Genomic DNA, 27,028 nt, shown 5'->3' on the forward strand with positions numbered 1-27,028 from the left:
TCCTTGTAGGCATATGGGTATTTTCCTATCACTGACAGCGTTGTACTGCAGGATAGATCTTGAAACGTTCTTTTTGACGATGAATGCAACACCCTTCCTCTTCGAGTTGTCATTCCCAGCATAGTAGACTATGTGATTGTCTGATTCAAAATGGCCAATACCAGTCCGTTTCAGCTCACTAATGCCTAGGATATCGATGTTTATGCATTCCATTTCATTTTTGGCGATTTCCAATTTTCCTAGATTCATAGTTTGTACATTCCAGGTTCTGATTATTAATGGATGTTTGCAGCTGTTTCTTCTCATTTTGAGTTGTGCCACATCAGCAAATGAAGGTCCCAAAAGCTTTACTCCATCCACAATATTAAGGTCAACTCTACTTTGAGGAGGCAGCTCTTCCCCACCCATCTTTTGATTGCCTTCCAACCTGGGGGGAAGGCACTCAAAAGATCTTCCATCTTCCAGCGCTATATCAGACAATGTTCCACTGCTATTCATAATGTTTTCACTGGCTAATGCTTTTCAGAAGTAGACTGCCGGGTCCTTCTTCCTAGTTTGTCATAGTCTGGAAGCTCAGCTGAAACCTGTCCTCCATGGGTGACCCTGCTGGTATCTGAATACTGGTGGCATAGCTTCCAGCATCACAGCAACACACAAGCCCCCCACAGTACGACAAACTGACAGACACGTGGGGAAGCAATGGGTTAGATAGGGTAATATAAGCGAAGTAAGTCCAAACATGCAAAATTAGAAGCTTTTACAGTTGGCATCCCTGACTCCTAAGGAGATAACAAAATTAAATTCCTGTTTTGGGTTTTCTAGGTTCCATGTACACTCTCTTTTTATCTGATTCGTGTTCTCTGATTCCAGAGAGGAGTGTAGTCCAGCAGTTAAGAGGCCAGTCTCTGAGACTACAATCTCCACCACTTGCTGGCAGGATATTTAACCATTTTGTGCCCTATTTCTGTGTTATGGGTGGTGATCATTGGAGGCTCTGGGCTCCAGGTGGCTGCTCAGCTAGCTGCAATCATTTCCCCAACCTACCCTTCCCCATATGGCCACAAGATAAGGCCTCAGCACTGAATTCACCTGAGTACATCTCTTCCTTGCAACCGTAAATACTGTATTCATGTGAAAAAATCTGGGGCACTCTCAGTCTCTACTTGTGTTTGTGTTTTTGTTTTTTAATCTATGAAGTCCCTTTTATTTTATCAAGAACATTGTTAAAAATTTGATCTGAAAATAAATGAAATATATCCAAAATAATTTGGATGCTTTATAATATAAAGATAAGTAATAAAGGCATCCCTAGACTCTTCTAAAGAAGATAAAAGTTATTTTCCTTCAATACCAAGTTTAGAAATTTCATTCTTTGAGGAATTCTAGGCATCTTGGAAGAGAAAGTTGTAATGCTTTCATTTAAAGTTTCCATATTAGTCAAAAGGAACTAATATAAATTTCTTGTTTCCTGGATTTTTATTTTTATATATATGAATTAGCTCTTTTCTCGTATGAAGACTTTGTAAAGAAAAAGAAAATCAAAATAAGTAGGAAGTAGTTCACTTACTTTCCACAGCACACATTTTTGGTGTTTTGCAAAATATCTTTCCTGATCCAGGTTATTTTTAGCAAAAATTTCACAATTTGATTTATAATTCAAGATAGGCTTATAAACAGTAGAGAGTTTCCTCTCTTAGATTACATAAGGGTTGACTTTCAAAATATATTGTCATTAACAAATGGTATTTAAATTTTTCAATAATAAAATATAAGGCTATGATTAATAGGCATTATTAAAACATCCAGATATGAAGCTCGCTTTTCACATCCTGTAGTTTCCGATTAGCCCCTGTGGAGGGCAAGTGTGGCCCTGATAGGTTGCCTTTGATTTACAAAATTTCAAGATTATTTTAAATTAAATTTCTTTTCAACTTTCTGTTGAAGTGAGTTTATCTCAGAAATTAAATTCAGTAAAATATCAGATGGCTGTCTGGAATTGGCCTTTGCAAAAAGCAGTATCTATTCACTGTCTTTAAAAAACAAAACAAAAAAAAACTGAGTTTAACTCAGTTGTGTGGACACCAGCCATACAGTCTAATCACCTGGAAGATTTGAGTTTTTTTGTTTTCTTGTTTTTAATATTTATGGGGGATGTGCCTAGAGATTTTAACTTAATTGGGTTGGAGTAGAGCTTGGTCCCAGCAGTTTCTAAAAACAGCCAGTGTTTGAATCACTGGTTCCCCCTCAAAGGGGAAATTGAGTCAGGGGAAACTGTAGGACCAGGGAAGTCTGTTTGTTTATACCTTTTTTATTCCATGAAGAATCTCAGGCTAAACAATGGTGTAAAATTATCGCCTTTCACGTGTTTTCAATTACTGTTTTTGTGTTGAATTTGGTCTACCCACATTTATCCAGGGTCTGTACGTTGAGCAGCTATATGGGGAAGACAAGCCCAGCACAGAACCTAAGATTGAACCATCTCCCTTCTGTTTTGCAGGCTAGCTTCCTCATACTGAATGTGGAAGGGAACTGTTTATATAGACAACTCAGGACTTTACCCAAGAGAGTCAGAGGGTTTGGAAGGGGTGACATGCCACAGAAAACTGGGGAGGCCATGCCTGATCCCCCGCTAGTGCAGAAGATGATTTAAAAAATAAAAAAAACAGTTGCTGCCTGTCCAGCGGATCTCAACTCATGGTGACCCCATGTGTTTCCGAGGAGAGCTGAGTTCCACAGAATTTTCAATGATCTTTTCAAATTAGAGGGCCAGGCCTATCTTCTGAAGAGCGTCTGGCTGGATCTAAACTGCCAATCTTTCAGTTAGTAGCCAAGCATCATTTGCACTGCCCAGAGACTCCAGAATACAGAAGTTCCTTAAAAAGCAGGAGCTCCTGGCCACACCTGATGTGGACTCCCTAGGGAGATTCGTTAAACCCTCTCTGCTTTCCAAAGTATTTGACCATCATTTTGCTCAACCAACGGGCAAATCTCAGGCAACCTGCCCCATGCCTAGCACATAATAAGTGGCCTGTAAATATTTTGTAAATTAATAAAAATGGCAGTAATAAAATGCTTGCTTACATAGGGGAAAAAAAAAAAGCTGTTTTTTTGAGACTCAGATAAAAGCATACCTATTTATGATGAGGAAATACATTTTTTTTTTTTTTTAATTTAACAAGTTTGGTCATCTGTGTCCCTATTGTTGTTGTTGTTAGGTGCCATTGAGTTGGTTCTGACTCAGAGGCCCTACGTACAACAGACCAAAACACTGCCTGGTCCTGTGCCGTCTTCACAATTGTTGCCACGCTTGAACTCATTGTTGCATCCACTGTGTTAATCCATCCCTTCAAGGGTCTTTCTCTTTTTCACTGACCCTCTACGCTACCAAGCATGATATCCTTCTCCAGGGACTGGTCCCTTCCGATAACATGTCCAAAGTACATGAGACAGTCTCACCATCCTCGGATCTAATGAACAGTCTGGCTGTACTTCTTCCAAGACAGATTTGTTTGTTCTTCTGACAGTCCATGGTATATTCAATATTCTTTACCAACACCATAATTCAAAGACAGCATTTCTTCGGTCTTCCTTATTCATTGTCCAGCTTTCACATGCATATGAGGGGATTGAAAACACCATGGCTTGGGTCAGGTGTGCCTGAGTCCTTAAAGTGATATCTTTGCTTTCTTTTTTTTTTTTTTTTTAACACTTCGAAAGGATCTTTTGCAGCAGAGTTGCCCAATGCAATGTGTCATTTGATTTCTTGACTGCTGCTTCCATGGGCGCTGATTGTGGATCTAAGAAAAATGAAATCCTTGATAACTTGATTATTTTCTGTTGCTTATTGGTTCAGTTGTGAGGATTTTTGTTTTCTTTATGTTGAGGAACATCGACAGGAGTGTTGTGCTAGAAGTTGATGTTGGAAAGAGCAGTTGATATAAGAGAAAGAACTAGAAAAATAGGGTCTCGTGTTAACAGTAAAACTGCAACAATTGAAACTTACCTTGGTTGCATAATAGAAGTTTACATTTTGTTCTGAATACTTAGTATAAGAAGAAAGGAAAATATCTAATACACATGCAAAAGACATGCACTCTAAATGGCTGAAATATTACAGCCTCAATTATTGTAAAATTTTAATTATGTAGAACAACCCATTTTCCGATTAAGCTAAATAGATAAAATAATAGCCTCTTCTTTTTTACGTGAAATTAAGACTCATGGTCTTATATACTTTCCATGTTACCACTGGAACCCAGTAATTCCCACACGGCTTCCTGTTACATTTCCGGCAATGGATTGAAGGCCAGTCGATGTTAGCTACTGACTCCTGGGGGCTTCTGAAGCTTACATGCTGACTCTGTAATTAAAAGTCTGTTCAAGGAAGCAGCTGTCAGCTGAAGCCTTCCCTCCTACTGTTGGATGTCTGTCAACTCAAGGATTTATTTTTTTAATACAAGAAAATGTCAGTTGCCATTTGAAATAATTTTTTCATGATTTAAGCAAACATTGAATGCCTGATGGTTAAATAAGAAAAATACAAAAAATACAGTGTTGCTTAGAAAGCAATTCTTTTCCCACTGTGAAGGGGATTTTACCTAAGAAGTCAGTATGGATCATAAATGTTACATATTCCCACTTTGGAGAAGAAACAAAGAAAACACACACATATACGTAAATATGTGCATGTATGTGTGTCCTGGGGTTTGAATTTTTTAATAAAAGAACCTAGAAAGAACTTGAACTCTTCTATCACTACATCTGTTCTGGTAAGCACAAGCACATTTTCAGTAGGAAAAGCAGAAGTTTAGTTGCAAAGATGATATTTCTCCATCATGTGCTTCAACACTTTATTGAACAGCAATATGGCTATCCCGACTTCATGCCAAAATAAGAAGTTAATTTTTTTAATTAAAAAAAAAAAAAAACGGCTATTGACAGTATTTGAATATATGCACATGATAGTATTTCTTTGTGGAATTCATTCGTGGGAGTTTGAGTATGCCCTCTATGTACATTTATGTATAAACATCCAATCTGTGATTTTGATGGTGATAGAGTAATGGGTAAAAGTTCGCATAACTTCTTGTCCTCATCAACTAAAACTTTAGCCCCTGGAGAGTGTCATCAATTATTTCTGGGAGTTCCATGAGCCTCATATATGCTCTCAAACTATTCTAATTCTGTGACACATTGCTGCCTCTGCTCCACTGCAAGACTTTTTCCTCTTGAGGTCTTCCCTGAAAAGGATCACTGGGACGCTAACCACTCACATTCTCATAGTGCTGAATTCCTCTATTGAATATGTGCTTCCTAAAAACTCTCATCATCCTTCTTCTGTGGACATTCCTTCTCCCATAGAAGGTTTATCTGAAGTAATACATCACCCTTGTTGCCGTCGAGTCGACTCGATTCGATTCCAACTCATAGCAACCCTATAGGACAGAGTACAACTGCTCTCACAGAGTTTCCAAGAAGCAGCTGTGGATTCGAACTGCCAACTTTTTGGTTAGCAGCCTGACCTTTTAACCACCGTGCCACCAGGGCTCCATCACATAGTCCCCTTCATTTCCTCCTTCTCCTCTTCTTCCTCCCTTAGCCTTCTGGCACTAGAGCCTTCCTCCTCCATTATCATAAACAAAAGGTCTCATGCAAATCAGTTCCTTTAGGGCCTACCCAAAAGAACTTGTCTGAACCTCGAGTCTCCTGCACATTCTTTCCTTAAAAAAAAAAAAAAAACTTATCAAGCACTTATTGAGAACTGTCACAATTTCCAGTGCATCATTAAAAATAGCTATACAGAATGGAAAGTAATGACAGGTTGATAAGGAAAATACACAAAGGTAAGAGGAACATTAAGCTCATTCCTCTTCCTAAACTAGATGAGTAGCAGCAATAGGGTGTACGTGTGTGATTATATTCAATACTTGCTTTTATGAATTGCCCCTAGATGACTTTTATTACAAACCTTAACAGCAAGATTTCCACCTTTATTTCATAGTTTTATGGATATATCTAGAGGCTTATTTGAGGAGTTCACTCAATAAATCCAGTTAATAGCTAATAACTCTCGCTCTAAGATCATTCAATTGCTTAAGAAGGTGGCATGTGTTAAACTTTTATTTGCAAGCACTGGAATAAATTACTAGTTTTTAATTCTACACTCTTACACATAGGGATTCCTGAGCATGCTAAACCCATGACTAATCTCTTTCTTGTCTGATCAGTAAATGCATTTTGCCCTTCTGCTATATATAAGGAGCTATAGTAGATGTTTAGATGCATTAAAAAAATCAAAATATAGTCACTGACCTGAAGATATTTATCATCTAGTTTCAGAAGTAAATATATTTCAAATTTGTAGAATTGATAAAGTAATAGAAACTTAAACATTGCTAAAAATATACATATCACACTTATAAAAGAGCATGGATCTCTGATTAGTAACTGTTCAGAGATAAATTTTTAATATCCTTGATCATTTTCCATAAAATCTCTTTGTAGCTTGGCAAAACTAACTAGTCATTGATACATGAATTACATCCTTTTTTAAATGAGAACATGGTTCCCTTGAAAATTCATTCTCCTCATTTGTTTATTTAGGTAGTACAAGAACTTGGTATTCAAAAGCTTCAAAACTATAAACAGTGAAGTTGAATTTCAATCCCTTTTCTCTTCCTGGCCACCAGGCTCATGCTCCTGAGCCAACACTTTCACAAGTTTCTTGTGTATCCTTCTAGAGAGATATCCCTTTACAAACAATATACACCCAGTCTGCTTTTTAATATAAGTTTCAGAATATTATGCACTCTTTGTACCTATTTTATTCGCCAAATACCATAACTTAGAAGTCTTTCCATATCAGTGCATATAAAAGTGGATATGCCATAGTGTATTTAATCAGTCCCTGTCTTAGGCTGGGTTCTCTAGAGATGCAAAACCAGTGAAGTGTCTCTCTCTCTCTCTCTGTAGATATATATCCATATATATATCTACAGAGAGAGAGATTGATATCAAAGCAATGGCTCACATGGTTGTAGAAGCTGGAAAGTTCCAAGTACATGAGTCAGGCTGGACTCTTCTCCCAACCCACATACCTGGAGGGGATGGAAAACCCAAGTTCCAGACCTCTGAGGCTAACGAATCCCAAGATTGGCAGACAAGCTGCTAGCTCAAATCCCAAGAACTGTAGGTCAGAGGAACAGGAGCCAGCTGGAGGATCCAGAATGAGCAAAACCTGTGAGCCTTACCAGAAAGTCCATCTACATTGGATGCAGGCCACACCTCCAAGGAAACTTCCTTTTAACTGATTAGCTATTCACAGAAGATCCCATCATGGAAGTGATCACATTACATCAAATCTCATCATGGATGTGATTACATCATTATACGACTGCCAAACTACATTATAACTGCTAAACCTCTGAGAATCATGGCCGAGCCAAGTTGACACACAACTCTAACCATCACGGTCTCCTGTTGAAGAACATTTAGTTATTTCCCTACTTTTACTAGTACAAGCACTGCTTTAGTGGATATCCTTGTACATATATTATTTCTCAAATAAAATGGAATTTCTGGATTAAAGAAAGATATCTTTTAAATTTTGATAGAAACTGCCAACTGTCCTTCAGCAATAAATTTCTTTAATGGTAAATCACTTATTAGAATAGCAAATCCATGGAAGATACTTCTACCTTGATGTAATGAACATTCTTATTCTTTAGAGATATAGATGTCCTTGCTTTAATGAGAAGTAACATTCAGGATACTCCTTGGAAATTATATGAAAAGGATCCAGGAGAGGAAGAAGAGAAAATCACTTGTTTTCAGCTATTTCATGGAAAATGTACATATGTTTCTGTGACTTATCAAATTCTTTTTACTAATACATTGATTCCAGAGTCAACACAGCTCTTGGAATGTACTGAAGACTTAAAAGTGCTGACAAGGGGGCCAAGATGACTGACTAGGTAGAAATTACCTCGGATCCCTCTTGCAACAAAGACTTGGAAAAACAAGTGAATCGATCACATACATGACAATCTACAAACCCTGACCATCAAACACAGATCTAAAGAGTTGACCTGAGCGACAGGGGAGCGAAAAGCTGTGCCCTGAAGCAGCGACCACCTCTGGAACCAGCGTCCTGCTCCACAGCCTTGAGCCCTCACAGTTCCCTGGTGCTGAGTGGCGGGGCTGATTATGGCTTGCTGAGGTGGGGCAGGCACAGGACACAGCCCTAACACCTAGCCCCCTGGGGTAACCTCGGTAGAGACTCAGCCAGTGCAAGCAGGCTGCACACTGACGTGGCTAACAAGAGAAGGAGTAAACACGGGGAAGAAGGGACTGTTTTTAGAGCCTGGAGCCAGCGTCCCAGTCAGAAAACCTTCGCGCGGGGCTTTGGACTAGGCACAGGGAAGCTGAGCATGGCTTCCTGAGATGGTGCAAACACGGGATGCAGCCCTTGCCCTCTGAAGTGACCTGGGGGGAGCCCAGCCAGCACATGCAGGCAGCGCAATGACGCGGCTGACAGGAGGAGAAGTCTCTGGGAGGCAGCGACTGGTTTTGGAGCCTAGAGTGTGGAGTCCCAGCTGGGGAACCTTTGCACTGGGCTTTGGACTGGGATCAGAGGAACCGACTATGGCTTCTGAGACAGCACAAGCACAGGACTCGGGCCTGACCCTCAGGGGCAATCTCAACCCAGCCAGCACACACAGGCTACAAGACCCTAGGGAATCTCAGATAAAACAGTCAAGCAAGATAAGTAACTTTGTCTATTTTGCTGTGTGCTACTTTTTTTTACTATCTATCTGATCCCTCCCCTCCCTGCCCCAGGCAGCTTCATTAACATTGGAATTTCCTGGGCCAGGGAGTGAAGTGCTCTGTGGTTTTTTTTTTTTTTTTCCTAACCCATTCTCCTGGCCTGGGAGAAGCAGCTACTAAAAACCCAGGGACAAAAAAATCCTTCCCTGATTTCCCTTAATTGGAATAAAAATACAGAACCACCTCCAGCCAAGCATATGAGATCCACAGTTTTGAGCTTTCATCTCTACAGGGAACAAGGGGACTATTATAATGCAAAGGCAATTCTGATAGAGATCTGACTGTAATTGTTTTAGCGGATCACTGGAAAGACAAGTTTTCCAGGTCTGATATCTCTACCTATTAAACAGAGCCCTCACTGATCCACAACGGTGCACTGAGGGCTGAAGCTCCACCCAAACCACCTAACCACCTGCCAAAGGGGTCTGAGGACACTGACACCTACCAGTCTTTAGAGGTACATGCACTGGGTCCCTAAGGTACAGCTACAGAGCCCACCCACCAAAGTGCTTTAGGAATAGAGACACACCTACATCGCTGGGACGTGGGGGGAGGCTGTCAGCATCCTGCCCCCCTGGAGTGTGACCCCCTGCTGCTACTAGAATCTGGTACACACAACTATCACCACTACTCCTCTAAGTTAATAGGTGACAGTCTACACCACACACTTGGTGACCCAAAATCAGAACACTTAAGCTGATTCTATTCAAGAATAGTGAATGGACACCTAGGCTTATATATCTGGTAACAGCTCAAACCAGCTGGTAATAGGACATAAGAGATTCAAAGGCTACAACAATCAAGACAGCTCAATCTAGTAGCCCATCTGCATATACTGAGAAAAAAACAAAACAAGACTCAGTGAGCAAATATAAAATAAATCATTACAATATCTTATAGATGGCTCGGAGACAGCAGTCAATATCAAACCACATAAAGAAGCAGATGATGATCGCTTCTACAACTCCCCAAGTTAAAGAACCAAAATCTTTCCCAAATGAAGATACAATCCTGGAATTGCCAGATGCAGAATATAAAAAACTAATATACAGAATGCTTCAAGACATCAGGGATGGCCTCAGAAATGAAATAAGGCAATCTACAAAAAAAGCCAAGGAACATACTGATAAAGCAGTTGAAGAAATCAAAAAGATTATTCAAGAACATAGTGGAAAAACTCATAAGCTGCAAGAATCCATACAGAGAAAGCATTCAGAAATCCAAAAGATTAACAGTAAAATTACAGAATTAGACAACTGAGTAGGAAGTCAGAGGAGCAAAATCAAGCAATTGGAATGCAGAGTAGGGGAGTTGGAGGATAAGCCAATTGACACCAATATAGTTGAAGAAAAATCAGAAAAAAGAATTTAAAATAATGAAGAAACCCTAAGAATCATGTGGGACTCTATCAAGAAGAATAACTTGCATGTGATTTCAGTTCCAGAACAGGGAGGGATAATAGAAAATACAGAGAGAATAGCTGAAGATCTGTTGGCAGAAAACTTCACTGGCACCAGGAAAGACGAAAGGATATCTATCCAAGATGCTCATTGAACCCCATATAAGATTGATCCAAAAAGAAAATCACCAAGGCATATTATCATCAAACTTGCCAAAACCAAAGAGAAAGAGAAAAATTTAAAAGCAGCCAGGGATAAAAGTTTCCTACAAAGGAGAATCAATAAGAATAAGTTCAGACTACTCAGCAGAAACCATGCAGTCAAGAAGGCAATGGGATGACATATACAGAACACTGAAGAAGAAAAACTGCCAGCCAAGGATCATATATCCAGCAAAACTCTCTCTCAAATATGAAGGTGAAATTAAAACATTTACAGATAAACACACAAAAAAAAGAATTTGCAAAAACCAAACCAATGCTACAAGAAATACTAAAGGAAATTGGTTAGAAAATCAATAATATCAGATACCAACACAACGCAAGGTCACAGAAGAGAACATTCTGATATTAACTCAAATAGGGAAATCACAAAAACAAATTAAGATTAATTTCAAAAAGAAAAAAAGATGCTCAAAACAGGGAATCGTTGAAGTCATTATGTAAAAGATCACAATAATCAAAAAGAGGGACTAAACACAGGAGGCATAGATCTTCCATACGGAGAGGAAAACAAGGTGATATAGGACGATACGAGTTAGGTTTTGACTTAGAAAAATAGGGGTAAATATTAAGGTAACCACAAAGAGGTCTAACAATTCCATAATTCAAAATAAAAACCAAGAAAACATAACGACTCAGCAAACATAAATTCAACTACTATGAAAATGAGGAACACACAATTTACAAAGAAAAAGTCTCAGCACAAAAAGTAAGTGGAAAAATGAAATTGTCAACAACACACAAAAACAGGCATCAAAATGACAGCACTAAACTCATACTTATCTATAATTACACTGAATGTAAATGGACTAAAAGCACCAATAGACAGAGAGTGTCAGACTGTATAAAGAAACACGAGCCATCTATATGCTGCCTACAAGAGACATACCTTAGACTTAGAGACACAAACAAACTAAAACTCAATGGATGGAAAAAATATATCAAGCAAACAGCAATCAAGAAAGAGCAGGAGCAGCAATATTAATTTCTGACAAAATAGACTTTAAAGTTAAATTCACCACAAAGGATAAAGAAGGACACTACGTAATGGTTAAAGGGACAATTTACCAGGAAGATATAACCATATTAAATACTTATGCACCCAATAACAGGGCTGCAAGATACATAAAACAACTTTAATAGAACTAAAAAGTGAGATAGACGCCTCCACAATTATAGTAGGAGACTTCAACACACCACTTTCGGAGAAGGATAAGACTTCCAGGAAGAAGCTCAACAGAGACACGGAAGACCTAATTGCTACAGTCAATCGACTTGACCTCATAGACTTATACAGAACACTCCACCCAACAGCTGCAAAGTATACTTTTTTTTCTAGTGCACATGGAACATTCTCTAGAATAGATCACATATTAGGTCATAAAACAAACCTTTGCAGAATCCAAAACATTGAAATATTACAAAGCATCTTCTCAGACCACAAGGCCGTAAAAGTAGAAAACAATAACAGAAAAATCAGGGAAAAGAAATCAAATACTTGAAAACTGAACAATACCCTGCTCAAAAAAGACTGGGTTATAGAAGACACTAAGGAGAGAATAAAGAAATTCATAGAATGCAACGAGAATGAAAACACTTTCTACCAAAACCTCTGGACACAGCAAAAGCAGTGCTCAGAGGTCAATTTATATTGATAAATGCACCCATACAAAAAGAAGAAAGAGCCAAAATCAGAGAACTGTCCCTACAACTTGAACAAATAGAAAGTGAGCAACAAAAGAATCCATCAGGCGCATCAGAAGAAAACAAATAACAAAAACTAGAGCTGAACTAAATGAATTAGAGAACAGAAAAATAACTGAAAGAATTAACAAAGCCAAAAGCTGGTTCTTTGAAAAAATTGATAAACCATTGGCCAGACTGACTAAAGAAATACAGGAAAGGAAACAAATAACCCAAATAAGAAACGAGATGGGCCATATCACAACAGACCCAACTGAAATTAAAAGAATCATATCAGATTATTACGAAAAATTTTTTTCTAACAAATTTGCAAACCTAGCAGAAATGGATGAATTCCTAGAAAAACACTACCTACCTAAACTAACACAATCAGAAGTAGAAAACTAAATAGACCCATAACAAAATAAAAGATTGAAAAGGTAATCAAAAAACTCCCACCAAAAAATAAAAGCCCTGGCCCAGATGGCTTCACTGCAGAGTTCTACCAAACTTTCAGAGAAGAGTTAACACCACTACTACTAAAGGTATTTCAAAGCATAGAAAATGATGGACTGCTACCTAACTCATTCTATGAAGCCAACATATCCTTGATACCAAAACCAGGTAAAGACACCACAAAAAAGAAAATTACAGACCTATATCCTTCATGAACATAGATGCAAAAATCCTCAACAAAATTCTAGCCAATAGAATTCAACAATATATCAAAGAAATAATTCACCACAACCAACTGGGATTTATACCAGGTATGCAAGGTTGGTTCAATATTAGAAAAACCATTAATGTAATCCACCATACAAAGACAAAAACCACATGATCTTATCAATTGATGCAGAAAAGGCATTTGAAAATGTCCAACACCCGTTCATGATAAAAACTCTCAGCAAAATAGGAACTGAAGGGAAATTCCTCAACATAATAAAGGGCATCTACAACCAACATCATTCTAAATGGAGAGAGCCTGAACACATTTCCCTTGAGAATGGGAACCAGACAAGGATGCCCTTTATCACCACTCTTATTCAACGTTGTGCTAGAGGTCCTAGCCAGAGCAATTAGGCTAGACAAAGAAATAAAGGGCATCCGGATTGGCAAGGAGGAAGTAAAATTATCTCTATTTGCAGATGACATGATCTTATACACAGAAAACTCTAAGGAATCCTCCAGAAAACTACTGAAACTAATAGAAGAGTTCGGCAGAGTTTCAGGTTACAAGATAAACATATAAAAATCACTTGAATTCCTCTACATCAACAAAAAGAACATCGAAGAGGAAATCACCAAATCAATACCATTCACAGTTGCTCCCAAGAAGAAAAAATACTTAGGAATAAATCTTACCAAGGATGTAAAAGACCTATACAAAGAAAACTACAAAGTACTAGTGCAAGAAACTAAAAGGGATCTACATAAGTGGAAAAACATACCTTGCTCATGGATAGGAAGACTTAACATAGTAAAAAATGTCTATTCTACCAAAAGCCATCTATATATACAACGCACTTCCTATCCAAATTCCAATGACATTTTTTAATGTTATGGAGAAACAAATCACCAACTTCATACGGAAGGGAAAGAAGCCCCGGATACGTAAAGCATTACTGAAAAAGAAGAAGAAAGTGGGAGGCTTCACTCTACCTGATTTTAGAACCTATTATACAGCCACAGTAGTCAAAACAGCCTGGTACTGGTACAACAACAGGCACATAGACCAATGGAACAGAATTGAGAACCCAGATATAAATCCATCCACATATGAGCAGCTGATATTTGACAAAGGACCAGTGTCAGTCAATTGGGGAAATGATAGTCTTTTTAACAAATGGTGCTGGCATAACTGGATATCCATTTGCAAAAAAATGAAACAGGACCCATACCTCACACCATGCACAAAAACTAACTCCAAGTGGATCAAAGACCTAAACATAAAGACTAAAATGATAATGATCATGGAAGAAAAAATAGGGACAACGTTAGGAGCCCTAATACAAGGCATAAACAGAATACAAAACATTACTAAAAATGCAGAAGAGAAACCAGATAACTGGGAGCTTCTAAAAATCAAACACCTATGCTCATCTAAAGACTTCACCAAAAGAGTAAAAAGACCACCTACGGATTGGGAAAGAATTTTCAGCTATGACATCTCCGACCAGCGCCTGATCTCTAAAATCTATATGATTCTGTTAAAACTCAACCACAAAAAGACAAACAACCCAATTAAAAATTGGGCAAAGGATATAAACATGCACTTCACTAAACAAGATATTCAGGCAGCTAACAGATACATGAGAAAATGTTCTCGATCATTAGCCATTAGAGAAATGCAAATTAAAACTACGATGAGATTCCATCTCACTCCAACAAGGCTGGCATTAATCCAAAAAACACAAAATAATAAATGTTGGAGAGGCTGCGGAGAGATTGGAACTCTTATACACTGCTGATGGGAATGTCAAATGGTACAACCACTTTGGAAATCTATCTGGCGTTTCCTTAGAAAGTTAGAAATAGAACTACCATACAACCCAGAAATCCCACTCCTTGGAGTATATCCTAGAGAAATAACAGCCTTTACACGAATAGATACATGCACACCCATGTTTGTTGCAGCACTGTTTACGATAGCAAAAAGCTGGAAGCAACCAAGGTGTCCATCAATGGATGAATGGATAAATAAATTACGGTATATTCACATAATGCAATACTATGCATTGATAAAGAACAGTGATGAATCTGTGAAACATTTGATAACATGGAGGAACCTGGAAGGCATTATGCTGAGTGAAAGTAGTCAGTTGCAAAAGGACAAATATTATATAAGACCACTATTATAAGACTTTGAGAAATAGTTTAAACTGAGAACACATTCTTTTGTGGTCACAAGAGAGGGGAGGGAGGGAGGGTGAGAGAGGGTTGTTTACTGATTAGATAGTAGATAAGAACTACTTTAGGTGAAGGGAAGGACATTACTCAATACACAGAAGGTCAGCTCATCTGGACTGGACCAAAAGCAAAGAAGTTTCCTGGATAAACTGCTTCAAAGGTCAGCGGAGCAAGGGCAGGGGTTTGGGGATCATGGCTTAAGGGGACTTCTAAGTCAATTGGCAAAATAACTCTATTATGAAAACATTCTGCATCCTACTTTGAAATGTGGCGTCTGAGGTCTTAAATGCTTACAAGTGGCCATCTAAGATGCATCAATTGGTCTCAACCCACCTGGATCAAAGGAAAATGAAGAACACCAAGGTCACACCATAAATATGAGCCCAAGAGACAAAAAGGGCCACATGAACTAGAGACTTACATCATCCTGAGACCAGAAGAACTAGATGGTGCCCGGCCACAACCGACGACTGCCCTGACAGGGAGCACAACAGAGAACCCCTGAGGGAGCTGGAGAACAGTGGGATGCAGACCCCAAATTCTCATAAAAAGACCAGACTTAATGGTCTGACTGAGATTAGAAGAATACAGGCGGTCATGGTCCCCAAACCTTCTGTTGGTCCAGGATAGGGACCATTCCCGAAGACAACTCATCAGACATGGAAGGGACTGGACAATGGGTTGGAGAGAGATGCTAATGAGGAGTGAGCTACTTGTATCAGGTGGACAGTTGAGACTGTGTTGGCATCTCCTGTCTGGAGGGGAATAGGAGGGTAGAGAGGGTTAGAAACTGGCAAAACGATCACGAAAGGAGAGACTGGAAGGAGGGAGTGGGCTGACTCATTAGGGGGAGAGTAAATGGGAGTATGTAGTAAGGTGTATATAAGTTTATATGTGAGAGACTGACTTGATTTGTAAACTTTCACTTAAAGCACAATAAAAATTACTTAAAAAAAAAAGTGATGACAAATGATTTTATAAAGTGTCAATAGCAAAGCCTATGGTCTTCAATAAACACCCAATATGAAGTTCATGTAGACCTTCAAGAAAGCTAAACAGTTGTTTATTCAAGCAAAAGCCAAGTGGCTTAAAAAAAACTACATCTATAACCAGAGTAGTAAAGCCAAAATTGTTTAAGAACTATTACAAATGTAACATTTTATCTTAAAAATTAACCACTGTCAATATAGTGCTGCTGTCAGGAACCTGTAAATTTTGGAAAAATATTTTTGGGCCTTTATTTTTATTTAGCACTAAGGACTTCGATAGGGTGAATTTGGAAATTTTCTAACAGTAAAAAAAAAACAGTGACAGTAGGTTCTATAAATACAGTCTAATAATTTTTCCAAAAGAATTTTATTTTTTACATTAACAAACAGTATTCAGCAAATATTTATTGAGTATCTATCATGAGTCAGGCACTGTTCTATATACATTCTGGGACAACATTAATGAATTATATATGGTATCTGACTTCTAGTAGTTTATAGCCTAGTAAAAGAGAAACGTATATTAATTTAAAAAGGAAGTGAAGTGGTACAGAATTATTAACAGGGGTCAATGGATATTCAAAGGAAACAAGTCAATAACATCTATTGGGGAAGCAAAGACCTCAATAGAGGAGATAACACTTGAACTGAGTTTGGAAAGGTGGACTCAACACGTACATTGGAGATGGGGCTGACACAAATGAGTAAAGGTCAGGAGGATGAAACACGTGACACATTCCAGGAGAAAATTTTCAGAAGTGGTAGAGAAAATTATGTACAGTCATGAGCCACATAACATCCATTGAGGTAATGTCTGATTGCATGTACATCCATGGTCCCTTAAGTTTATAATAGAGTTCAGATATCCCAATTGGTGAATGGAATATAGCAGAAGTAACCAGACATATTGAATCAGACATAGTGAACACAACAGCTTCCTACACAGAACATATATATCTCTTGGATAAAAAAGTGATTGCCAAGCATATAATGGTACAGAACAGGCAGTCCCTGGATTACAAATGAATTCTAGTCCTTAAATCTGCCTCTAAATTGAATTTGTACGTAAGTTGGAACAGTTAGGTACAGTTTATATCTAACATCATTCAGTTTGTCTTAGTATAAGCATGTAGGGAACCTTTCTATGCATTAAAAACATTAAAAAAGAAAAAAAGGTTCCAGATACACTAAACCGTCTTTAGTATATAATAAAGCAATAATAACAACAACATTTTGATGAGCATCAAAAAGTAGCACTGCTTTGTTATGAAGAACAATTTATGTACCTCAAATATTTAATATAATAGGTTTTACTGGGTTGGTTCCTAACTATGGGGTATACGTTATAAGTCAGACATTCCTAACCCAGGGACTATCTCTACACATATAACCTATAACACATATGTCTTGATAGTCATAATAAGCACCTGTGTTACTGGCTTATGTATGTACTTTCTATCATTATTTTAATGTGAACTTCCCCTACTTAAACAAGTAAAAAGTTTGCAGTATAACAGTACACAGTATGACTTGTAGGCAGCAACATCCAATCTTGTGTATCCCGTATCTCTTGAGTGTTGAAGCGTTCTCTTTCTGTATAATTTTCTTTTAAAAAATATAACCACAAAGAACATCGTGGCTCCCAAATGCAGCAAAACCAGTGTTAGCAATAGCAGCAGCAAGAGGCAAAGGAGAAGTTTCAAATAAAAGGTATCCCAAATAACTTTGCTAAGTATATAACATAGTGTTCTCACAACATCCAAATCATGAAATGTCCTATTTCACAGAATGTGTAATGGACATTAAGCAACATATGACTATATATATAAAATGGTGGAAGGATTGAGGAGAGTGAGGGAAGGAGCAGAAAAAGAAGGCAGTTTGAGAAAAGGTTGGAAGAAAAGATGAAGACTGGATCCTGGGAGAGCTTTGTGTAACAAGATGCTTTGACTTTGTATCTTCTAAGGCGAAGTTTCCCAAACAATGTACAACTGATAAGCCAAATCTGTTATAAGTACACATTCCAAGTACACATTCCATGAACAAATCAACTCTGGGGTGACTGGGGTAATCGGAGTCCTCATGCTGGTCATTCTGGGCAAGTAGTCTCATCCATTTACCTCAGTATTTACGTAATTTTCTGTGTGTGCTATGATAAGGGAAAAGGTAGAGATGTACTCTTCGAAGTAGTAAGGAGCTCATTAAGGCTTTTAAGCCAGTGAATGACATATAGTTCAGAGAGAGCTTAGGAACTAAAAGTGTTGCAAAGGTCTCTATGAAAGATAATGAATGCTTAAAGGCCAAAAACTGAGTTGAGAATTGATAATAAGAAAAAAGATTAATACCTTAATACCTCCAAGGAGGTATAGGGATGACACTCATGTTTTAGCTTCACTAATCCACCAGGCACTCCTTGGAAACTCCATGGGGCAGTTCTACTCTGTCCTATAGGGTTGCTATGAGTCGGAATCGACTCGACGGCACTGGGTTTTGGTTGTTGGTAAGCGAATAATGATGTCTGTCACTGAGTTCAGGAACAAAAGCTAAGAAAGAACTTTTGTGAGAATAACTTGAATTTTAGAGTCCCTGCATATGAAATGCCAGTGGAACATATAAGATGCATATGATACGCCAGTAGAAACATCAAATATTACCACTGAACATTTGAGTACTTAAAATGAAGCAGTTGTTAGGTGCCTTCAAATGGGTTCCAACTCATAGCAACCCTATGTACAACAGAACGAAACACTGTCTGGTCTCACACCATCCTCATAATCATTGTATGCTTGAGGGCATTGTCGCAGCCACTGTGTGAATCCATCTCACCGAGAGTCTTCCTCTTTTTTGCTGACTCTCTACATTACCAAGCATGATATCCTTCTCCAGGGACTCCTCCTGATAACATGTCCAAAAGATGTGAGACAAAGTCTCACCATCCTTGTTTCTAAGGAGCATTGTGGCTGTATGTCTTCCAAGACAGGTTTGTTTGTTCTTCTGGCAGTCCATGGCATATTCAATATTCTTCGCCGACATCGTAATTTAAAGACATCAATTCTTCTTTGGTCGTTCTTATTCATTGTCCAGCTTTCACATGCATATGAGGTGAATGAAAATACCATGGCTTGGGTCAGGTACACCTCAGTCCCCAAGGTGATATCTTTGCTTTTTAACACTTTAAAGAGGTCTTTTGCAGTAGATTTACCCAATGCAATATGTTGTTTGATTTCTTGACTGCTGCTTCGATGGGCATTGTTTGTGGATCCTCAAACCGCATCTTCTTCTGAATCTGGCTTGAATTTCTGGCAGTTGCCTGTTGAGGTATTGCTGTTTTTGAATTATCTTCAGCAAAATTTTACTTGCATGTGATATTGATGGCATTGTTCAATAATTTCCGCATTCTGTTGGATCACCTTTCTTTGAAATAGGTACATATATAGATCTCTTCCAGTCGTTTAGCCAGGTAGCTCTTTTCCAAATTTCTTGCCGTGGATGAGTGAGCCCTTCCAGTGTTGCATCCATTTGTTGAAACATCTCAATTGGTATTCCATCAATGCATGCAGCCTTGTTTTCACCGATGTCTTCAGCGCAGCTTGGCTTCTGCCTTCAGTACCATTGGTTCTTGATCATATGCTACCCCCTGAAATGGTTGCATGTTGCCTAATTCAAGTGGTAGAAACTATAAATACCAGAATTATCCTGTTCCAGTTAGAAACTGCCTAGACTGTAATAACAAATACAGCCAATCCATGTTATTCATAGATTCCATATCTGCAAATTTTCCTACTCACTAAAATTTATCTGTAACCCCAAAATCAATACTTACATTGCTCTCATAGTCATTGGCAAACATGCAGAGCAGCAAAAATCACCTGATGCACACTTTTCCAGCTGAAGCCGAGCAAAGTGACACTCTCCCTTCTTATTCTAGCCCTCATATTATAGACAAGTGTTCTTTTTACAATCCATTTAGTGCCATATTTTTCTCGTTTTTCTTTTTGTTGGTGAGTTCACTGTTTAAAATGATCCCCAAGAGTAGTGCTGAAGTGCTGTCTTCTCTTCCTAAGCACAAAAAACCTGTAATGTGCCTAACAGGAAAATACATTTGTTAAATAAGTTTCATTCAGGCATGAGTTAGAGTGCTGCTGGCTGTGAGTTCAGTGTTAATGGAGCAACAATATATATTAAATAATGTGTCTTTAAACAGAAGCACACACAAAACAAGGTTATGTATTGATTAGTTGACAAAAATATTTTCACCAGAGGGCCATAGGAACCTAACGCTGTCTTTCCCGTAGAAGTGATGATTCAATGTTTATGGCGGCAGTATAGAACATAAGTACCACGAATAACAAGAATTAACTGTGCTTGAAAAAGTGTTTTAAATGAGACAGGGATTTTTTTTTTTTCTCATGCAACATGACAAATGCGGAATTGGCTCTTCTAGGACTTGATGCCTCAGCTGTAGCATGTGATCAACGGCCCAGGAACTCTAAGCCTTTCCACTCTACTGTCCTTTCTGGCAGTTTTCAGACTTAAAGTCAACACAAAGTCACGAGACGGCTGTTGTGATTCCAGCATACACACCCATATTCCATGAAGGAAGAAGGGGGAAGAAGGGAGGACAAAAGGGCACATGCCAGTGGAATACTCCTTCTTTTAAGGAGATTTCCTAGACGTCTCACCCAATAACTTCTGTCCACACTTTGTTGGTCCAAACTGTGACACATATTAAGTGGCCATCAACAAATGAATGGATAAACAAATTCTAGTAGACACACATGATGGAATACTGTATAACGATAAAGAACAATGATGAACCTGAAGGGCATTAAAAAAAGTAAAATAAGTCAGTCACTAAAGGACAAATATTGTATTAAACCACTATAATGAAAAATCAAGGAAGGGTTTGCACACAGAAAAAAAAAGTTTGATAGTTACAAGGGAGGTGTAGGGAAATCATTAACTAGATAGTAGACAAGCGTTAACTTTGATGAAGGGAACAACAACACACAATATAGGGAAGTCAGCACAACTTGACCAAGGCAAAGTCATAGAAGCTTCCCAGACACATCCAAACACCATAAGGGACTGAGTCTCTGGGGCTGAGGGCTGGGGACCATGGTCTCAGGGGACAATGAGGTCAATTGGCATAACATAGTTCATAAAAAAAAAATGCTCTACACCCTACTTCGGTGAGTAGTGTCTGGTGTCTTAAAAACTTGAGAGCAGCCATCTAAGATACACCTATTGGTCCCATTGCATCCAGAGCAAAGGAGAAAGATGAAAACAAAAGATACGAGGAAAATATTAGTCCAAAGGACTAATGGACCACATGAACCACAGCCTCCACCAGCCTGAGCCCAGAAGAACTAGATGGTGCTTGGTTACCACTAAGAACTTCTCTGACAGGGATCACAATAGAGGGTCCCAGACAGAGCAGGAGAAAAATGTAGGAAAAAATTCATATTCACAAAAAAAGACCAACCCTGACCAAGGTATGCAGGTATGCAGGTATGGCTCAACATTAGAAAAACAATTAATGTAATCCAACATATAAATAAAACAAAAGACGAGAACCACATGATCTTATCAATTGATGCAGAAAAGGCATTAGACAAAGTTCAACACCCATTCATGATAAAAAAAAAAAAAAAAAAACTCTCAGCAAAATAGGAATAGAAGGAAAATTCCTCAACATAATGAAGGGCATTTATACAAAGTCAACAGCCAACATCATCCTAAATGGAGAGAGCCTGAAACATTCCCACTGAGATCAGAAATCAGAGAAGGATGCCCTTTATCACCACTCTTATTCAACATTGTGCTAGAGGTCCTAGCCAGAGTAATTAGGCTACATAAAGAAATAAAGGGCATCCAGATTGGTAAAGAAGGAGTAAAAGTATCTCTGTTTGTAGATGACATGATCTTATACACAGAAAACCCTAAAGAATCCTCAAGAAAACTACTGAAACTAATAGAAGAGTTCAGCAGAGTATCGGGATACAAGATAAACATATAAAAACCAGTTGGATTCTCCTATGCCAACAAAAAGAACATTGAAGAGGAAATCACCAAAATCAAAATGATTTACAGTATTCCCCAAGAAGATAAAGGACTTAGGAATAAATCTTACCAGAGACATAAAAGACCTATACAAAGAAAACTGCAAGACACTACTGCAAGAAACCAAAAGAGACCTACGTAAGTGGAAAAACATACCTTGCTCATGGATGGGAAGACTTAACATTGTAAAAATGTCTATCCTACCAAAAGCCATCTATAGATACGAGACAATTTCAATCCGAACTCCAACGACATTTTTTAATTAGATGGAGAAACAAATCATCAACTTCATATGGAAGGAAAAGAGGACCCAGATAAATAAAGCATTACTGAAAAAGAAGAACAAAGTGGGAGGCCTCACTCTACCTGATTTTAGAACTGCCACAGTAGTCAAAACAGCCTGGTACTGGTAAAACAACAGATACATAGACCAATGGAACAGAATTGAGAATCCAGACATAAATCCATCCACATATGAGCAGCTGATATTTGACAAAGGCCCAAAGTCAGTTAAATGCAGAAAAGAAAGTCTGTTTAACAAATGGTCCTGGCATAACCAGATATTCATCTGCAAAAAAATGAAACAAGACCCATACCTCACACAATGCACAAAAATGAACTCAAAATGGATCAAAGACATAAATATAAAACCTAAAACGATAAGGACCATGGAAGAAAAAAATAGGGACAACGCTAGGAACCCTGATACACGACATAAACAGTATACAAAACATTAGTAAAAATGCAGAAGAGAAAACAGATAACTGGGAGCTCCTAAAAATCAAATACCTATGCTCATCCAAAGACTTCACCAACAGAGTAAAAGACTACCTACAGAATGGGAAAAAGGTTTTAGCTATGACATTTAAGATCAGTGCCTGATCTCTAAACTCTACATGGTACTGCAAAAATTCAACTACAAAAAGACAAATGACCCAATTAAAAAATCGGCAAAAATATGAACAGGTGCTTCACTAAAGAAGACATTCAGGTAGCTAACAGATACATGAGGAAATGCTCACGATCATTAGCCATTACAGAAATGCAAATCAAAACTACAATGAGATTCCATTCCACTCCAACAAAAAAAACAAGGCTGGCATTAATCCAAAAAACACAAAATAATAAATGTTGGAGTGGTTGTGGAGAGATCGGAACACTTATACACTGGTGGTGGGAATGTAAAATGGCACAACCCCTTTGGAAATCAATTTGGTGCTTCCTTAAAAAGCTAGAAATAGAGCTACCATACGATCCAGCAACCCCACTCCTTGGAATATATCCTAGAGAAATAAGAACCTTTACACAAACAGATATATGCACACCCATGTTCACTGAAGCATATTTTACAATAGCAAAAAGATGGAACCAACCAAGGTGCCCATTAAGAGATGAATAGATAAATAAATTACGGTATATTCACACAATGGAATACTAAGCATCAATAAAGAACAATGATGAATCCATGAAATATTTCATGACATGGAGGAATCTGGAAGGCATTATACTCAGTGAAATTAGTTATAAAAGGACAAATATTGTATGAGACCACTAGTATAAAAACTCAAAAAATAGTTTAAACAGAGAAGAAAATACTCTTTGATGGTTACGAGAAGGGGGAGGGAGGCAGCGAGAGGGGTTTTCACTAATTAGATAGTAGCTAAGAACTGTTTTAGGTGAAAGGGAAAGACAGCACACAATACAGGAGAGGTCAGCATAACTGGACTAAACAAAAAGCAAAGAAGTTTCCTGAATAAACTGAATGCTTCGAAGGCCAGCATAGCAGGGATGGGGGTTTGGGGACCATGGTTTCAGGGGGCATCTAAGTCAATTGGCATAATAAAATCTATTAAGAAAACATTCTGCAGTCTGGGGTCTTAAACACTAGCAAGCGGCCGTCTAAGATGCATCAATTGATCTCAACCCACCTGGATCAAAGGAGAATGAGGAACACCAAAGACACAAGGCAATTCTGAGCCCAAGAGACCTAAACGGCCACATAAACCAGAGACTACATCATCCTGAGACCAGAAGAACTAGATGGTGCCTAGCTACAACTGATGACTGCCCTGACAGGGAACACAACAGAAAACTCCTAAGGGAGCAGACTTAATGGTCTAACTGAGACTAAAAGGACCCCGGAGGTCATGGTCCCCAGACCTTCTGTTAGCCTAAGACAGGAACCATTCCCAAAGCCAACTCTTCAGACAGGAATTGGACTGGACTATGGGATAGAAAATGATACTGGTGAAGGGGGAGCTTCTTGGATCAAGTAGACACATGAGTCTTCTCCAGACTCTGCTCCTGTCTGGAGAAGAGATGAGAGGGCAGAGGGGGTCAGAAGCTGGCCAAATGGACACAAAAAAAGAGAGTGGAGGGAAAGAGTGTGCTGTCTCATTACAGGAAGATCAACTAGGAGTATATAGCAAGGTGTATATAAGTTTTTGTGTGAGAGACTGACTTGGTTTGTAAACTTCCGCTTAAAGCACAATAAAAATTAAAAAAAAAAAAAGGCTAGATTTAATGTCTGACAGTAGCTGGAGGAACCCCTGAGACTATGCGCCCCAGACACACTGCTAACTTGGAACTGAAGCTACTCCTGAAGTCCACCTTTCTGCCTAACATTAGACAGGCCTATAATACAAACAATAACATGTGAGTAAGGTGCTGCTCAGTTTAATCAAGTCTGGGCAACACCTGCCTAAAAACAAAGACGAGCAGGCAGGAAGGGACAGGAAAACTGGATAAATGGACACAGCGAATCCAGCGTGGAAAGGGAAAGAGGGAGAGTGCTGACACATCGCAAGGATTGCAACCAGTGTCACAAAACAGTTTGTGTATAAATTTTTGAATGAGAAACCAATTTGCACTGTTAACTTTTACCTACAGCACAACAAAATTAAAAAAAAAAAATCTGTGATACATAACAGACTTTATCTGCAAGAGTGCCTGGGAATTTGATCTTTCAGCTGGGCGCATTGCTATCCCAACTAAATCAGAGTCTGTTTGAAAAAGAAAATGAAGATTGAATACTAACTACCTCACTAGTAGTCTTTGGCACTCAAACTTCAACAGATTAAGAAGGGGGAAATCATTTGAAGTTTTACTTTGAGAATATGATACTCCACATTTACATAATTTTTTTTTTTTGCACTTTCAAAGTACTTTCTCATACATTATCTCATTTCATCCTCACAACAACCCAGTGAAATAGGTAGACAGTAATGCCTTCTCCTTTATCTTAAAGAAGAAGCAACAGAAAAGTCAGGAACAGTAAGCAGTGAAAATAAAACTAGAAACCAAATTTTATAAGATCAGGCTCTTGCCATGGTAACAAAGAGTAAGACTGACTGGTTTTTAATTGACTTGACAGAGCTTTCCTATTACTTAGTCCCCATTTTTCCACCCTTCAGAAGACACAGGAAATCATAGCAGTTTATTTCAAAGTTGAAATCATCTTGGAAAAAAGAGCCTATAATTTGCCTAAACAACTCAAGAGCCAATACTGGAATGGCATTGCCAGCTCCCATCAAACGAATGCTAATCAAATGTGTTCAAGTTGGGTTGTTTAGTTATACTGTATATAATCCATTCTGAAGAAACCAGAAATCAGAAACCTGCTTTGAGGGATGTTAAGGTCCTATCTCTGTCTGGTCATGGGTGACTGGTGGTCATTCTTAACCTCAGTGAAACTTGCCTCCGGAATGGAGCTGAAATCTGTTGGGGTAGCTGAAGGGTACAGTAGACAGTAGGGAACCTTCCCCATTTATCATGATACTGCTTATTGGTCTACTTGTGAGAATTTTTGTTTTCTTTATATTGAGGTGTAATCCATACCAAAGTGCTTCAAGTCTTCTTCACTTTCAGCAAGCAATGTTGTGTCATCTGCATAACGCAGGTTGTTAATGAGTCTTTCTCCAATCCTAATGCCACGTTCTTCTTCATATCGTCCAGTTTCTCAATTATTTGCTCAGCATACAGATTGAATAGGTAAGGCAAAAGGATACAACCCTGACACCCACCTTTCCTAACATTAAACCAATTGGTATCCCCTTGTCGTGTTTGAACAACTGCCTCTTGGTCTATGAACAGGTTCCTCATGAGCACAGTTAAGTGTTCTGGAATTCCCATTCTTTGCAACGTTATCAATTATTTGTTATGATCCACACAGTCAAAGACGTCTTTGCATAATCAATAAAACACAAGTAAACCTCTTTCTGGTATTCTCTACTTTCAGACAAGATCCATCTGACATTAACAATGATATTCCTCATTCCCCATCGTCTTCTGAATCTGCCTTGAATTTCTGGCAGTTCCCTGTTGACGTACTGCTGCAACCGCTTTTGAATGATCTTCAGCAAAATTTTACTTGTGTGTGATGTTAATGATATTGTTCGATAATTGCTGCATTCTGTTGGATCACCTTTCTTTGGAAAGGGGACAAATATGAATCTCTTCCAGACAAATAATAAATACATATTTTTAAATATGATATTCCTATATATAAACATACACACATATATAAGAATCCCTGGTGGTGCAGGGTTAAGTGCTGGGCTGCTAACTGAAAGGTCAGTGGTTCAAACCCACCACCAGCTACTCAGTGAGGGGGCAAAATGATGTGGCAGTCTACTTCATTAAAGATTACTGTTAGGGATCGAATTGTGTCCCCCATGATTCCCGTATTATGTGGTTGTCTACCATTCCATCTGATGTGATTTTCCTAAGTGTTGTAAATCCTACCTCTATGATGTTAATGTGGAAACCCTGGTGGTGTGGAAACCCTGGCAGCATAGTGGCTAAATGCTACAGCTGCTAACCAAAAGCTCAGCAGTTCGAATCAACCAGATGCTCCTTGGAAACTCTATGGGGCAGTTCTACTCTGTCCAATAGATTGCTATGAGTTGGAATCAAATCGATGGCAACGGGTTTGGTTTTT

This window comes from Loxodonta africana, chromosome 8, assembly GCF_030014295.1.
Source record: "Loxodonta africana isolate mLoxAfr1 chromosome 8, mLoxAfr1.hap2, whole genome shotgun sequence".
Taxonomy (NCBI): Eukaryota; Metazoa; Chordata; class Mammalia; order Proboscidea; family Elephantidae; genus Loxodonta; species Loxodonta africana.